Raw genomic sequence first — 16,996 nt, 5'->3', positions numbered from 1 at the left:
ATTTTTTTCTGACTCTGCTGTTTGCCTTTCACTTTCTTAACAATGACTTTTGATGAACACAAATTCTTAACTTTGATGTAATCCACTTTATCAGTGTTCGTGCTTTCTGTGACTTGGAAGAGTTCCTGAAGGGGATGAGGAAAGCAGAGAAATGGAGATGAGGGGAAAGTGCTTTCCAAATGGGGAGAGTGGTGTGAGCCAAGGCAAGAATATGTTCCCAAGACTGGGCTGGACTGGCCAGAGTGGAGAGTTGGTGTCGGTTAGTGTGGGAGAAAAGGTTAGCCAGGTAAGGTGAGGCTAGACTGCAAGGGACCTTAAAGTCAGGCCAAGGTGTCTCTCCTCGAGCTGAAGACAATGGGGATGCTCTGAAAGTCCCTGTCTCCACCTACCTACAGGCTTTCCTTACACATCTTTACTCTCCCTGCAGCTCCCCATGTGGATGTGCCCACCATGGAACTGAATCACTGTCCTCCATGACACCTTGCCCCCTTGTCCATCCTTCTATCTCTGCCCTTATCATACTGCATTGCAATTTATCTATGTCCTAGTTTAAACTGACAACTTTTTGAAAGCAGACATTGGCAGTAGAGTACAGGACCAGCTTGCATAGGCTATGAGAGCTGACTAGAAAATTTTCAAGACTTCTGCAAGCAGGTTGACACCATGTTGGTAGCTTGAAATCAACCACGGTAAGAGTATTCTTACACTATGGAAATCAGCAAATGCCACAAATCAGGGTTCCCCCTGCCCCCACAGAGCCCATTGTTAAACATTTGCCAGGATGTCGCTAGACACTGGTCTTATTCATCTCTATATGCCTGCCACTAAGCACAGCGCCTGCACCAACATTTGTTGAATTAAATTACATTTTTTCACAACACCTATCACTCCTTTAAAAACCCAAGCAAATAAATTCTTCCAATAATAATTAGACATTATCCTAAGTGAAATAAACCAGACACAGAAAGATAAGTACCGCAGGATTCCACTTATATGAGGTATTTAAAATAGTCAGATTCATAAAATCAAAGACTGGGATGGTGGTTACCAGGGGCTGGGAGAAAAGGGAAGTGGGGAGCTATTAATCAACAGGCAAAAAGTTGCAGTTAGGGAAGATGATTATGCTCTAGAGATCTGCCGTCCGACACCGCGCCTACAGTCAACAATAACGCATTGTGCATTCAAATTTGTTAAAAAGATAGATCTCATGTTAAGTGTTCTTGTCAAAATAAAAAAAATTTAGAGAATCCTGCTCTCTACTCCTTCAGCACAACCAGCAGGTACGTCGTGCTCATTTACTCTGTACGGTGACACCATCGCTGAGAGTTTCTAAATGAGTCCCTGAAGCATTTAGAGGACATGAGGGTAACGCATAACCAAGTTCAAGGCACTGTGTTGGAGAAACCAGTCCTTCCAGAGCCCCGTCTTCAGGGAGCACTTATACGCCAGTTGGTGTTCCTAAGAGGTCTGTGAAGCATCATTCCCCATGCAAATCTCAAAGTAAAAACAGCCCAGACCTTTCCTAGAGCCAAAAGCTCAGGTAACTCATAAAGCCACCAAATGAGGAGGAGCCTGTGGGCCTGCTGTGCCAGACACACGGACAAGTCCCTCGGTGTTCCTCCATAAACAGGACGGGAAAATGTCAGAGGATGAGAGAGCTCGTGACTCACAACAATGCCCTGGTGGGGGAAAGAGGTTTTCAGTAAAAGGAATGAGTAAAGTTTTGTTTGCCATACAAACCCAAGAGCTAAAACCTGGTGAAAGAATGAACACAAATTAAATAGACGCAACCCCAGTGTTTTAAAGCAATTAAAATTTAACTGTAGATCCCTTTGTTGTTAGAGTGAGAATACCATCCCAATGATTCTTAACCGAAAGAATACCCGGTCTTATGGGGGCAGTGTATCGGAATCCCCCTAGGGGTAGGAACGAGGGCCTGTGTGATTTAAACAAAAATTACTCACTATTATAATTGCTTTAATTTATTTTTAGTCATGGCATTTCACTCACTTAAAAATTTCAAAGAACATTAGGGAAGGCGTAATGTTTTGTGTTTATAAAAAGAGACATGGGCTTTCAAAAGGATGAGAAATTTGTTTTTTGTTTTGTTTTTCGGTGAGGAAGATTGGCCCTGAGCTAACATCTGTTGCCAATCTTCATCTTTTTGCTTGAGGAAGATTGTCCCTGACGTAACATTTGTGCCAGTCTTCCTCTGTTTTGTATGTGAGATGCCGCCACAGCACAGCCTGATGAGCAGCGGTGTGTATGTCTAAATTTGGGATCCAAACCCTCAAACCCGGGCCACCAAAGCAGAGCACATGAACTTAACTACTACACCACTGGGCCGAGCCAAAGAAATGTTTTTAATATATTTTAGTTCTCCTCTTTTATAGATGACGAAACTGACAATTCCACTGTAAACTATACGAGCACGACCAAGTCTGTCTTATCAACCAGTATGTGCCCAGAGCTAACAATGCCTGGCTCATGGTAGGTATGCTATAAATAGTTGTTGAATGAATGAATGAGAAGCAGAGAAATGGTGAGACTTGGCCAGCATTACTCATGTTGACATTCTGGCAGAGCCGGCATGAGTGTCCTAACCCCAAGTCCAACTGTCTTTCGACGCTGGAGTGGTGGTTAATTAAGAACATGAACTCTGGAGCCAGACTGCCTCGGTTCCTATGCCAGCCCCACCACTTACTAGCAGTGTGACTGCGAGCTGGTTATATAACAGCCCCGAACCTCAACTTCCTCTTCTATAAAATGGGGTTAATTATAGTCCACACCCAGAGAGGAGTTATGAGCATAAAGTGAAGAAACACATGGAAGGTGTTTAGAAAATGCCCGGGGGCCGGCCCCGTGGCCGAGTGGTTAAGTTCGCGTGCTCCGCTGCTGTGGCCCAGGGTTTCACTGGTTCAGATTCTGGGCGCAGACATGGCACCGCTCATCAGGCCACAGTGAGGTGGCATCCCACATGGCACAACTAGAGGGACCCACAACTAAAATACGCAACTATGTATTGGGGGGCTTTGGGGAAAAGAAGGAAAAATTTTTAAAAAAATAAAATCTTTAAAAAAAAAGAAAGTGCCCAGCTCACAGGATGTGCTCAATATACAATGGCCATTTTGATACCACAAATGATCACATGGGACTAAATGATTTTAGTCCCTAATGGCTCAGCGTTGTCTTCTGTGTTCTTGAAAAGCTCTTTGAAAAATGAACTTGAGACAAAACATTGAAGCATTACTTATAAACGACACTTTACATTTTCCAGAAGACCATCAACTTCAAGTAAACCCAAAGACTACCAAAAACCTAAATAATTGACACCAGTGAGACAGTCTTTGAGGGAAGTCCCATGTTTATCCCCTATAAATTCTAGCAGAGGAGAGGAGGCACGGGTGGCCAAGGGCACAGATGCTGGGCCTTAACTGTCTAGGTTCAAATCCTAATTCCTCCATTTGTTTACTGAATGACCTGGAGCAAATTATTTGCCCTCTCTGTGCCTATGCTTCTTCAATTGTAAAATGGGTTCAATAACTGCACCCATCAATTTGGTCACGGTGAGGGCTAAACAGTGACAGGCACTTTGAAAGCGCTACAAGTATTAGCTGTCACCACACACAATAGACACCCACATGAATTAATATCAGTCACTATGATTTCGGCTACACAGCAGAGTGTGTTGCTGTCCTGCCATTGGCTATCCTTGCAGCAGTTGGTCACATTGCAACTGGCACCTGAGCCCTGGTCCCAACCCATAGCGCAGCCCTGACACCAGCTGGAAGAGATGCACAGAACAATACACAAAGCCAACACTGGTTACTGGAACAAAGTCCAGCCAACCAGACTGAATTAAGCAACTCGGGTCACACAACAAAAGTGTGGGCAATTTCCTGGCAGAATATTGGGACAGGATCACATGGGCCTGGAACTTCATCATCAGTGGAGACAAAGCCATGAGATACTCACTCATTGACAAGAGTCTGACAGGACATGGTAGTTAAGTTTGCGTCCTCGGCTTCAGTGGCCCGGGGTTCACAGGTTCAGATTTCGGGCACAGATATACACACCACTCATCAAGCCAGGCTGTGGCAGCGTCTCACATACAAAGTGGAAGAAGACTGGCACAGATGTTAACCCAGGGACAATCTTCCTCGAGCAAAAAAGAGGAGGATTGGCAACAGATGTTAGCTCAGGGCCAATCTTCCTCACCAAAAAAAAAAAAAAAAAAAAAGAGCCAGAGCTAGCGTCACAGCCAGAACCAGCCAAGCTACACTCATCAGGTTCTGAGGGACACACTGGGAGCTAAGCACTCTCAGGTTACCTTACCACCGCTCTGTACTTTCCTGAACCTTCTCCAGCCAGTGTTCTGGCCACCACTGTAACAACTCAGTTCAACCCAGGACAGCTTTGGGATTATCATGTCTAGTGACGCACCCTGGACACCCCTCCTCCGTGAGTCACAGCAGAGTCTTTCTTACAGACAGATTCATAACCCACACACAGCTCAGATTTTTAATAGAGAGAGTGTATAAATGCTTTTCAACTAACAGAGCTTAAAATCAATACCCTTGTAGATTTTATAGAGCCAGTGGAGTGTTGTGGTTAAAAGCTTAGGCTCTAAAACCAGGCATTGCCTCAGTTCAAATCTTGGGCAAACTACTTATTTGTCTCGGGTGAGATACTTCACCTCTTTGTGCCTCAGTTGCCTTATCGACAAAGTATAACAATTATGTCTACCTCACATGGCTTCCGTGAGGCTAAATGAGGTGACGTGTAAAATACTCAGAAGCATCTGACAAATGGTAAGCACTATACACATGCCAGCTTTGATTAGCATACTCCTGGCGCTGAGTGGTACAGGTATCTGTGCAAACGAAGGGAAAGGAGACACAAAGAAGAAGTCACACGCTGAACAGAACAAAAGATGGTGCCCATTTGTGTGTGCCGGCACATGCCTGGAGAAATACGTGTCTCACTTGTTTCACTCTGAACCCTTGCTCAACTATTCCTATTGGTCAAAGTCACTTAGAACCTATCCAATACAAAGTTCCTTCAACTGCCTCCATCCTTCACTTGCATAACACTACAGTCGCGAATCAATCTCATTCAAACTTTCCAAAACAATCACCTTTGTAGTGAGTCAGCCTGGAAACTTTCAGAAGATTGGGTTGCAGTTTCAAAAAGCTGTGAGTGAAAACACCAGATGCTCACCTACATCATGTCTCACTTCTCTGATTGCACCGACAGATGAAAGGGCACCCACAAAACGATCTCCCCATTAGCCCATTAATGCTTAGTGTGTGTACCCTAAATACTCATTATTAATTGCCGGATTGGGTACGTAACTGCATTAGGGCCAGAATTGATGAGGTGGAGGTCTTAGAATTCAACGTCTCTCCTGTCCCCAGTCTGACCCAAGCAATATGACCTGTGCATCAGGCGTTTCCTCCATCCCCTCCAGAAACCCGGGTCATAAGACAGCACAGGTCAGAGTGTCATTAACAGTATCATGGTCAGTTAAAAGCAAAACTAAGACTACAACATCCAGGGCTACTGGCTGCAAGATCAGAGCTCTTCTCCTAGGACAGCTGGGAAAACCTCTAAAGATGATAATATATAGAACTGAAAATAATATTAAATTAAAATTAAATATTAATTAAATATTAAAACTAAATATTAAAATTAAATAAAACAAAATTTTTTAAAACCTCAAAACAAAGCAATATTGCTAATCTACCACGGTCATTTCTGGAAATAAGGCGTGAGCTCTCAACATCGCTAGGGAGAGTCTGATAATTGGCACCGAACTTACAGAGGCTGGCAAAGCAAGCTGACCAGTGGTGCCATTTTGTGGTCATTGTGGCCACACTTGTTCCTAAGCTTACAAAGAGGCTACTGGGCACACAGGAAAGAGCAAGCCTTTGTCAGTATTCCTGGTCCAGGCAGTGACTTGCCTCCTTTTCCTTCTACCCCGTCTAGGGTACCTTTGAGGGACATCAGAGAGTGCAACTCGCCTCATAGGAACATAGTAAGACCACTTTACCAGACGTGAAATGAACACAGCAGCAGGAGGAGAAGAGACGAGAACAGCCCGAACCTGGCAGCTTCATTGTCTTCTCCTTGCTGTATATCTTCCCACTTTCTACCCTGTCAGGAGGCCTCCTGTGCCCCCAACCGGAACTTTCACCTTATGTGGATAACATTAACAACAGAAAATGAGCTGAATGTGGTCAGCTTCCGAAATATGGCCAGGAGGCTGAAATCAACTTAATCCAACAAATTTGTGTCATCATCAACAATAACAAGAATGATAAATGTTTATTGAGGACCTATAGGAAGCTCCAGGTACTCTTACTGGTCTGTCGGGGAAACAAGATGAATAGAACACAGTCCCTCTTTAGTTACTATTTGCCTACACCATCTGGTGCTGAACAGAATGCCTGGTGTGTGTACTCTACATCATCTGGATACAAATCCTAGCTCTGCCATTTAACAGCCACGTGACCTTCAGCAAATCACTTAGCCTCTCTCTGCTTCAGTTTCCAGCTCTATAAAATGGGGATAATGATAAAGCCTTCTTCATAGGATGGCTGCAAGGGTTGACTAGATCAAAGTGCTTAGAAAAGTGGCTGCTACAGAAGAAGTGTTCAATAAATACTATTATTAAGCTTCCATAGTATTTACGTCAATAAAAGCAGTCTCTTCATTTATGCAGCATCTTGTCTCTTCAGATATTAGATCTGGAAGGACACCAGCCATCATACAGTTCAGCCTCCTCTGTGCACAGATAAGAATGAGGTTCAGGGACACCAGTTGACTTGTCCACAATTATATACCTTGTCAACAGGGGCCCTGGGATTAGACCCAGGCCCCTCACCCAGGTCTTCAAACTGCCTCTCAGTCTAATAAACTACTTTATAAATCACTCTGCTGACTCTCCTCGAAACATATTTGTATTTTAGTGCCTCAAATAAAGAAATGAATAATGGTAAGAGTATTGTGGCAACAGCACCATGACCGATATATGGAGAAATTACTTTAAGGCAGAGGGCCCCTGAGTGTCTCAGTCCATTGGTACATTAGATGAAAGAACACAATTATTTCTGATTTACTCTGTTCTAAATGTATTTCATGCATAAAAGCTCAGCATAAATTATTTCTTCAAATCTTCACAGCAGTCCTATGAGATAGGTATTCTTCTAATTATCCTGAAGAGAAAACCAAGGCACGAAGCAGTTAAACAATATGTCCACCATCACATTTAATAAATGGTGAGGTTGTGATTTCAATCCAGGCAATCTGCCTTTAGAATTTGTACTTCTAACCACTAGCTGAACTGCCTCACTAGCTTGAGAGGGAAAAGTTCTTGTGGCCCAGTTCAAGTCTGGGTGTTATCGACATCTATATATTTTAAATTTTCTTGCTTGCTTTTAACCATGAGAAGTTATGGTAGTAATCAAATAAGGTGGCATTGGTGCTAAGAGTGCTGTTAGTCTGTATGTGTGTGCGTGTGTGTGTGTGTGAGTGAGTGTGTGCACGCATGTGTATCTGTGCATCTGTGTTCCACGTATATGGCTTTCAAAGCTCCCAGTATCCACACAACATGAATTTACGTATAATCCTCTTCGGGTGGTTGGTTGTTGGTTGAATCATTTCAAGATCTTTCTGCCCACACAAGCAGAAGTGTTCTATTGGGAAACAAAGCGTCTATCTTTGAACATTTCTTAAATTACTATAAAATCTCTTATTCAGAGACATTCTCAGAAGATCACATAGCCAGAACTTTGGGCCTTAGAGAACTCTAAAAACAGCTCCCCAAAAATGAGCCCCACTCCTCATGCCCCTTAAGGAGTCCAAATGAAGAACTGACGGTGTTAGTCGGGAAAAAAGAAACCAAATTACAAACAAATAAATTATACTAAAGCTCTTGAAATTTGACTTTGAGTGCACACAGTTGAGTTCTCATGATGTTGAGGTCTATTATTAACATCAATCAATGTAGTCACTCTTTTAGCTTGTAGAATTCTTCATGCAAAAGAAAAGGAAGGCATTTTGTCATCCCTTGTCAAACAGAGAGTTGCAAGGAAGAGAGGCCAGGGTTTCCCCATTAAATAGAAGTGGAAACTGAGATGGGAAAAGGTAAGTGATTTAGACCCAGAGAACCAAAGACTTTTAGAATGGAACAAGTCACTTGTCCACGGCCACATAGCAAGTGAATAGTAGTCTTGGGACCTAAACTTGGGCCTCCTGACTCTGAGTCTAGAGCTGTTTTGCAGAATAAAGCCACACGGAGGCATAATTATGTAGGTCTATTTCTGGATTCTCCGTTGTCTTCCTTTGATCTATGTGTCTATTCTTTTTATCTAAAGAACCACACAGTCTTGATTTCTGTAGCAATACAAGTCTTCAAATAGGGTAGACTGATTCCTCACTCTTTATTGTTCCTTTTCAAAATTGTTCTAGTTATTATAGTTCCTTGACCTGTCCAACTAAATTTTAAAATAATTTGGCCTATTTTCACAAAAAGAATTTTTTGCTAAGATTTCAATAGGAATTGTGTTAAACCTGTGTATTAATTTGGGGAGAATTGGTATCTTTGCTATATTGAACCTTCCAATCCACGAACATAGTATGTCTCTCCATTTATTTAGCTCTTCTTTTGATTTCTTTCCTCAGGTTTTAAAATTTTCAGCATACAAGTTCTGTGCATGTTTTACTAAATTTACACAAATATTTTTGAGTGATAAATGGCATTGTGTTTTTAATTTTGGTGTCTGCATGTTCATTGCTAGTATACAAAGCTACAACTGATTTTTGTACCCTATGAGCTTGTTGAGCTTGTATCCTGTGACTTTGCTGGACCCGTTTATTGGTTCTAGGAGGGGTTCTTGTGTAGATTTTTGAGATTGTGTATGTAGGCAATCATGTCAACTTCAAATTTAGTTTTACTTCTTCCTTTCCAATCTGTATACCTTTATTTCTTTTTTTGCAATGGCTAGACTTCCAGTACTATGTTGAATAAGAGTGTCACAAGCAGACATCCTTGCCTTGATCCCAGTCTTAAGGAGAAAGTCTTCAGTATTTCATCATTAAGTATGCTGTTAGCTGTAAATTTTTTTAGATGCTCTTACAGAGTTCAGGTAATTCCCCTCTATTCCTACCTCCTGAGAGTTTTTATCATGAGTGGGTGTTGGATTTTGTGAAATTCTTTTTCTGCATCAATTAATACGATCATCTGATTTTTCATATTGAACCGCCCTTGCATACCTGAAATAAATCCTACCTAGCTGTAGTGTACAATTCTTATTGTTATAGTCTATTTGCTAATATTTTGTTGAGAATTTTCACATCTATTATTATAGCCACTCTTACTCTCTATTGGTTAATATTTGCATAATATACCTTTCTTCATCCTTTTTCTTTCAACATGTCTGTATCATTATATTTGAAGTGACTTTCTTTTTTTTTTTTCACAGCTGGTGTCCTGTGGACACAAGTTCATTAGAGGGAGCCCTGGTCTGAGTGGGGACAACTTGCAGGTTGGGAGAAGGGGGAGGAGGCATGGGCAGTACTGCCAGCCTGAGGCCTGTATGACAGGAGGCCAGGGGGGCCACAGCCAGTAGAGCAATGGGTCAGTGGGCAAGCCAGCAGGCTGCCCTTCAGCCTGCAAGCGAGTGTCAGTGCCCAGAGCACTGTGAAGGCTTTGGGAAAATGTGGAGGGTGTAGGTGCCTGGCTCCAGTTGCAGCTGCAGGGGCAGGATGATGAGGAAGCCCCCACTCTAGGGGTCTTCAGGCACTGAGAGACAGGCTTAGGAGGGAGAGTAATGCCACTCAGGGTCTGGGGAAGGGCAAGGGGTGGGGGTGGTGGCAGCAGCGGCTGCGGTGAGGGAGCAAGGCAGAGAGGGAACAGTGGGGTGGTGAGAGGCCAAGGCCTTGGGGGAGGAGAACCTGAGCCTTTGGACTGCTCCTCTGAGCTCTGCCATGGTGGGGGCACTGCTCCCAAGTCCAGGCTCAGTGGGACGGCTCCTTGGCCATGACCTCCTCCCAGCACTGGCGGTTCACAACAGCCTGGAAGCCCATCCATGCCCACAGCTTGTCCCTCTGGTGCAGGAAGTCTGACATGCAATGACACCAATCTTTGCCCAGGGACCACGGGAAAATCACACATTTGGAGTCCTCCAGGCCCTCCTCCATGTCATTTGCAAGGTACAGTACCAAGAACAGGTTGCTGTGGATATAGTTACTGAGCTTCAGGTTGGCGCGCTGGAAGTAGACCAGCACCACGGCAGGAGATACCTATGCAAAATCTGGAAACAGGGAGCTTTGGAGAGGAATTCCTGGAGGAAACTGTGCTCCAGAAGGCTGAGGGAGGCCTGGAGCTCCTGGTGCTGGCGGGAACGGAGAGACCCCCTGCCCATGCCTTGACAGCTCCAGCCCCCATCTTCACCTGGGTGGCAACCACAGGGACACTGGCAGGGTCTTGGGTGTCACTCATCTCATAGGGGGTGGGGGCAGGAGGGGTGAAAACTATGGAGCACTTCACTAATTTGTGTGTCATCCTTGCTCAAGGGCCATGCTAATCTTCTCTGTATTGTTCCAATTTTAGTATATGTGCTGCCCAAGTGAGCACTGAAGCGAGTTTCTTATAGACAGCATATTAGACAGTTGGGTCGTGTTTTTAAAGCACTCTGCTAATCTTTGTTATGTTTATAGGTTCAAAATAGTTAAAATATCAGCAATTACATGTCTTTCAATCTAATGTGTTAGCTCTTTGAATCTTCAATACAATATCGTCAAAAACCCCCAAATATACCCATTTTACAGATTAGGAAACCAAAACACATTTGCCTAAGTTAACACATCCAGATGGTAGTGGAGTCAGAATTTGAACCCAGTCTGACTCCCGCATGCCTGCTTGCACCCGCTATGCTTCACCAGCCTGAGCTAGCCAGCAAGCACGTTGCCTAGTTCCTACCCCTGGTGTTGTTTGGCACACGCTGTACAAATTCTGACAGGTCCACCTACTCAGGGAGCTTCAGTCCCACTAGGGAGAGAACCTCCAGTTCACCAGCTAGTCCTTTGGCGTGATACCGTTCGCAGCCATGAATGCCAGTTCGTAACTGGCTGCTGCTGGTTTGGGCAGGCAGGGGGAAATAGCGCTCTCCTTATGATCCCAGAGGGCCTGAGCAGAAGAGGCCAAAATCATTGGTAGGCCAAGTGCCCGGGGGAGAGTCTCCGGCCAATTAAAAAAGAAGAGGCATACTTCAGCCTGAGCCAACAAAGCAGCAGTGTCCAGCTCCAGGGAGGCCCACCAAGATAAACACTGACCCCGACCCTCACCCTCACCATGAATAGGGCACAGGGCAGCGCCTTGGGTCTGGTCCAAAGCAGACACAGAGACACATCCAGGGGCCTCATGGGGTTATAGCTCAAGGCTATCCTGGATTTGGCAAGAGTCCCCTGAATGTTCCAAGGGGGACCCAAAATTAACCTTCCTTCCTTGAAACGAAGCAGCTAATAAGATGACTCAGGGCAGAAGAGTGGAGTTTCACACTCTTGGCTCTCTTCAGCTGTGAACACCCCTATGCTGGGACCATTCACTCTCCTACCACCCCCCTCATCTATGCAGGGTCTCCTGGGATCTAGGTGGGCTTGAGTGACTTAGTTAATGAAAATAGGAGGACAAAATGATCTGGTAAATGACCCCTGTCACCACAGAGAGGACAGGACCTGGGGAACCAGCATAAAGAAAAATAGTTAGCAAAGAGTCTCAATCAATCCACGATTGTAAATTGTATAAATCAGTCAACCAAATTCCAATCAAAGACCCCATAGAGGAGATTTCACCCTGAGTCCCTGGAACGCTTTTGCCCATGTCAAGGCTGAACACAGTACATGTTAAACAAGCTGATGCTGTCACCGTGTGACGGTAATCTCTCTTACAAAAGCTAGAAAACAAAGCCGGAAAGGTTAAGACACTTTCTCAAGGTCATCCAGCAAACAGGGAAGCAGGATTCAGGCTTAAAGTCTGGTTTCTACCACTCTCCATAACAGAAACAGACTCCAATGATCACATTCGTAGGATGCAACACTCTCCTCCCAAAAACGAAGCCAGACTGACTTCCCTGAGGATAGTCAGCAAGTCTTTGACTGAACCAAGAGCAGCACTTGAGTTTTCTTAAAAATGTCTAGCTCTGTAATTTTTATTTTATAAAATTTTGTCTTTATAGAAAAAGACTGGAATATGCTCATCTGACAGGATTATGAGTAAAGTCCTCTTCTCCAAAAAAGAAACCTTCTCCAAGATTGGGTTGTACTATTTTTACACTTTTTTTTTTTTTTTTTTTTGTTGGGGAGAATTCCCCCCGGGCTAACACTTTTGTCAATTTTCCTCTATTTTGTATGTGGGTCACCACCACAGCATGGTTGATGAGTAGTGTATGTCTGTGCCCGGGATCCGAACCCATGAACCCGGGCTGCCGAAGCAGAGTGTGCCAAACCCAACCACTAGGCCATGGGGCCGGCCCCTACACTTTTTTTAAAGGGAGTCTGTTTTCCCCAGTGTTGTTCTAAATATGTCTGAGGCCTTCAACAAGGAAACACTAGCTGGGGAGCATCGCTCTTCTTAAGAACATGCCTCGGCAATGCAGGAACCATCACAACAAAAATTTACCCAAGTCCTTGACGTAAAAAATAAAACATTGATCTGCATCTTTGAGAATTTTCATGTTCCTCCTTCCATATCGAATTCCCTCAAGGCCTCCCCTTTCCTCCCAGGTCTCCAGGACTCTCAGACTCCGCTGAGCTCCCCTGACCGAGTCCAACCAGGAGATTAGTGGCTGGGGCAGTTTCTCCACCTCACTGGTCTTTGAACACAACCTGCTTTGTCACCTGAGGGACTCCTATAGAAACTGTGGCGCTGTTCAAGGGGACATGGCTTGACAGGGAGATATGAAGTCACGCCTGGCTCCATCCATCCTCCGGGCCAATGATGAGCAGCTTTGAGAGAAGAAATGTGTTCTGGGCAACAGGCTGGACACTGTTTTCTGATGCCTCAGTGACTCACTCTGTGACTTTGGACCTACCTTTCCTCATCCTCAAAAGAGGCGTTTGGTTTAGATCATCTCTAAGGTTCCTCCCAGCCCTAACTTTCTGACAGCTGACATCTCTAATGCTAAATCCCAGAGGATTTACTTGAGAGAGTTTGATAAACCAGGTAGGACAGAACTTTAGAACCAAATATTAATAGTAGTTCATTTTAGTGAGTGCTTTACTTTGTGTCATGTACCATTCTTAGTTTTCTACATATATTGCTTCATTTAATCCTCACAGCAACCCTATAAGGTAGGAATTATTACCATCACTAATTTACACAGGAGTAAACTAAGGCTCAGAGAAGTTAGCTAACCTGCCCAAGGTCACACAGCCAGTAGGTAAGAGAGTCAACACTTGAATTCAGCCAGTTTGGCTTTAGGACCATGTTCTTAACTGCTGGTAGATGTTGAAGGATCTGTCTGCAGGACTCAGTGTCTCCCCAGTGAGTGACATTTAGTGACTTTAGATTTCACCAAATTCACTCTCTCCTTCCCTACAAGTTGCATAAAACCTGCAGTTTCCCTTCTATAAGTTTTTTTGTTGTTAAAACTTGCCCAAGCCCCAACACATAGGTGTAAATAATACGAAATGGGAGAGGTGATGAAGAGTATATCTAAAGTAGAGATCTAAGCCTAAAGCTTAGGGAATGATGCTAAGATCCAGCAGACAGGGGCAGTGGTTTCGGAAGTAGGGTACCCTCCCGGAGCCCTGAAATCACTGACTTCCCCAAAATCCATAACCCCCCATCTTTATTTCTGCCTAATTTCCAGAGCTGAGGGCTGCCTGGGAGTTGCTGTTCAGTCCCAAAATGCTAAATAAAAAGACTGTGGATGAGTCCTCCAAATTAAAAAGCGTAGAAAAGTCAGGCAGGAAGAAAACAAGCTCAAAGACCTCCCTTGGATACCCCAGTCGTCCATGTAGGAGAGGCTCCTCTGAGCTGCTTCTTTCTCCCTGGGTTACCCATGACAATGAGAAACCCAAGGGAAAAGAGCTGAGGAGCCTGGAAAGATCAGCTGTGATTTATCTGTGAATGGAGCCCTGCAAAGAGTCAACAGCCAATTGGGGTGCATCAGCAAATAAAATATTAATAGAATACCAACCATGTGCAAGGCAATCTAGAGATAGAAATTCCTTGCCTCTTTGTTTAAATCTGCCATAGTAACTATCACAGAGTTGGAAATAGTTCAAACTCTCAATGAGTTTGAAGTTTTCAACCGAGTAACAGAGCAGAATTTGGAAGTGGCTCCCCCTGGGGTAGAAAGCATCCTGCCTGGATCCTTGGGGATGAAAAGAAGGCAGCAAACATTTGAGGAAAGGGAGAGCTCTATCGTCAATCTGCCATGTGCTTGAATCTCAACTGAACGATTATCGTTCCTCCTGTGCTCCTGGGAACCAGCTCACAGGATCCAGAGCTGGAGCGAACCCAAACTGGATGCATCTCTGGGATAATATTGTTTTTGGTTCCCTCCCTGTGATTGGCCAAATCCCCTTGAGCCCAGAGGAAACACTGTTTCCTTTTGACCAGATTAAACCCTTTTATTTCTCACAGGAAGGGCAGTGCCTTTTCCTGTAGTTCAGGAAAGAGAGAGCTGGGGATGGGGCGCGACAGGGAATGGCAAGCTGCAGAGGGCAGGAGTTCAGAGCACAGGCTTTGGTTCCGATTGTAGCTCTCTACTTTCCAGCTGTGTGATGTGGCAAGTTACTTGACCTTAGTGAGACCTCTGTCATCTGTAGAAGGCAGTTGATGATATTTACCTCCTAGGATTTTTGAAACTCTAGGGACTTTTAAAAACATTGTACATAATGTACCTGGAATGGTACCTAACACATAGTAGGTTCTTAATAAATGGTAACTGTTATTACCATTGTTTCCAAGAGGTACAGGAAGCAAAAAGGAGACTTTGCTTTGGACACTTTATGTTTTGGTAAGCTACAAAATTGCTACTTTTCCTTTAGTTTATTCAGCAAACATCAGCTGAGTGCCTACTGTGTGCCTGAATAAATTAGACTCTGGGGATAGAAAGATAAAGGATGCGCTTTCTCATCCTTATGGATTTCACAGCCTAGCAAAGGGAAAGTACTATATAGACTAAAAAGGACAGCGGTGTGACAAGTGTTAGAAAGGAAAGTGCTGTGTGAGCATAAGGAGGAGCAATTAATAAACTTGGCTGGAAATGGCCTAGTGTGAGTCAGGATGGAATTACCGGGCTGAGCTGTTCTGCCCATTTCTGCGTGTGACTTGGAGCATGTGATCAGGAGTGAGGCAGAAGGAGGACTTTACTAGCCTTTAGGCCAAATAGACAAGTATTAGTGGAAATCATTCATGACTGCTCACTTGCACCCAGTGTGCCCACACACACATAGCAATGCACTAATACTTATAACATTCCAATATGCACGTACTCCAAATCACTTGCACACAGACACTCTCCAACTCATTCACAAAAACATACACATACACATCCCAGCTCAAGTGCACACACACACACTTTTACACTCACTTGCCTAAATACACACACATTTCAATTTGTACAGGTGGACACATACACACATTCCAACTCTTTCTCTCTCTCACACACAGATTCAACTGAACTGTGCTCTCACACTCCAGTCAGTGCCCAGATTGTGACATTCCACCTGCCTGTCTCTATCGCTCTATACTGCAAGGCCAGGCCCAGGACTTCTCCCCAGATTACACAACCATCTCTGAATGCGCTTCCTGTCTACACTTCCAGCTCCCACCAAATGCTCAGTTACCCTTCCTGTCTGTGCTTCTGACTTCAGTCTCATTCTGTCCAATCCATCCTCTGTTCTGCTGCCAAAGGAATTTTTCTAAAATTCAGACTGATCAGGTCTCTTCCCTGCTTAAAGAAAACTCCATTGGCAACTTCCCCACTCTCATCACTGATCCTAGCTTGCATACAAGGCCCTCTCTAATCGTGCTTTTCCCAATGTATCTATCCTCCCCTCTGCCACTTTTATCTACTCGTTCACTTACTAAATATTAACTAAGTGCCTACTATGTGCAAGTCTTCAGGCCAGGCACACTCTCTTCGAAACATCTGCTTCAGCAGACCAGACAAGTGTGGTTCCTTAAAAGCCCCAGGCTATCTCCAGCCTCTAGGCCTCTCTTATCTGTTCCTTTTGACTGGTAAACTCACCACCAACAATGATATGATCACCAGCCTTCCCTTTCTCACCATAATCACCCACACAGAACTGACCCCATGTCCTCTGTGGTCGCATCTACGCTGTGCAAATGCTACACCAGCACCAGCATCCCTTTCTTCCCCTCATTGTTTACACGCCTATCCCCTCACGAGCCTGTGATCTCCGTATGATTCACTTCCATTTCCCCAGCATCCAGCATAGTCCCTGGACCTCAGGAGACTCTTAGGAAGTGCTTGCTAAGTGGAGCAGTGTTTCTCCTCTTAGTAGTGCTCTATTTATTCCTCCCAGTTAAAGTGCTTCTAGAGAGGAAACTCTATATGGGATTTTCCAACATCAATATTACCTTTATTAATAATAATTACATGTGATTAGCAAATGATAAATAAGTTTCTTAAAGCGCTCTGCACCAGTTGACCTTCGTACTGGTAAGAAACAGAAGTAGGGTTCAAACTCAGACTTCTGACTGAATCATGTGTCCAAAAGAACTGGTGAAAACAAAAGGGGGATCATAGAGACAGAAAGTAGAAAGATGGTGGGCAGGGGCCAGGGGAAGGGAGAATGGGGAGTTATTGTTTAAGGGGTATAAGAGTTTCAGTTTTACAAGAAGAAAAGAGTTATGGAGATGGACGGTGGTAATGGCTGCACATTATGAATATATTTAATGTCACTGAACTCTGTACCTAAAAATGGTTAAGACAGTATTTTTATGTTATGTGTATTT

The 16,996-nt window shown here is 44.1% G+C and overlaps 1 protein-coding gene, 1 non-coding gene and 1 pseudogene across 2 annotated transcripts in view; all 3 read right to left on the bottom strand.

Annotated features, from left to right (window-relative positions):
- DDR2 (discoidin domain receptor tyrosine kinase 2) overlaps nucleotides 1-16,996 on the bottom strand; it is a 158,987-nt gene that overhangs the window by 90,068 nt on the left and 51,923 nt on the right. The gene's annotated exons all lie outside the window — the stretch shown is intronic.
- On the bottom strand, nucleotides 9,687-10,504 carry LOC124249717 (speedy protein C-like; annotated as a pseudogene).
- On the bottom strand, nucleotides 10,533-10,639 carry LOC124251604 (U6 spliceosomal RNA). The gene has a single exon (XR_006891797.1). It is a non-coding gene; the product is annotated as a U6 spliceosomal RNA (small nuclear RNA).

Source organism: Equus quagga, chromosome 13, assembly GCF_021613505.1.
Source record: "Equus quagga isolate Etosha38 chromosome 13, UCLA_HA_Equagga_1.0, whole genome shotgun sequence".
Classification (NCBI taxonomy): Eukaryota; Metazoa; Chordata; class Mammalia; order Perissodactyla; family Equidae; genus Equus; species Equus quagga.
The sequence above is the reverse complement of the archived record's forward strand: the minus strand, read 5'-3'. Positions and strand labels throughout refer to the sequence as shown.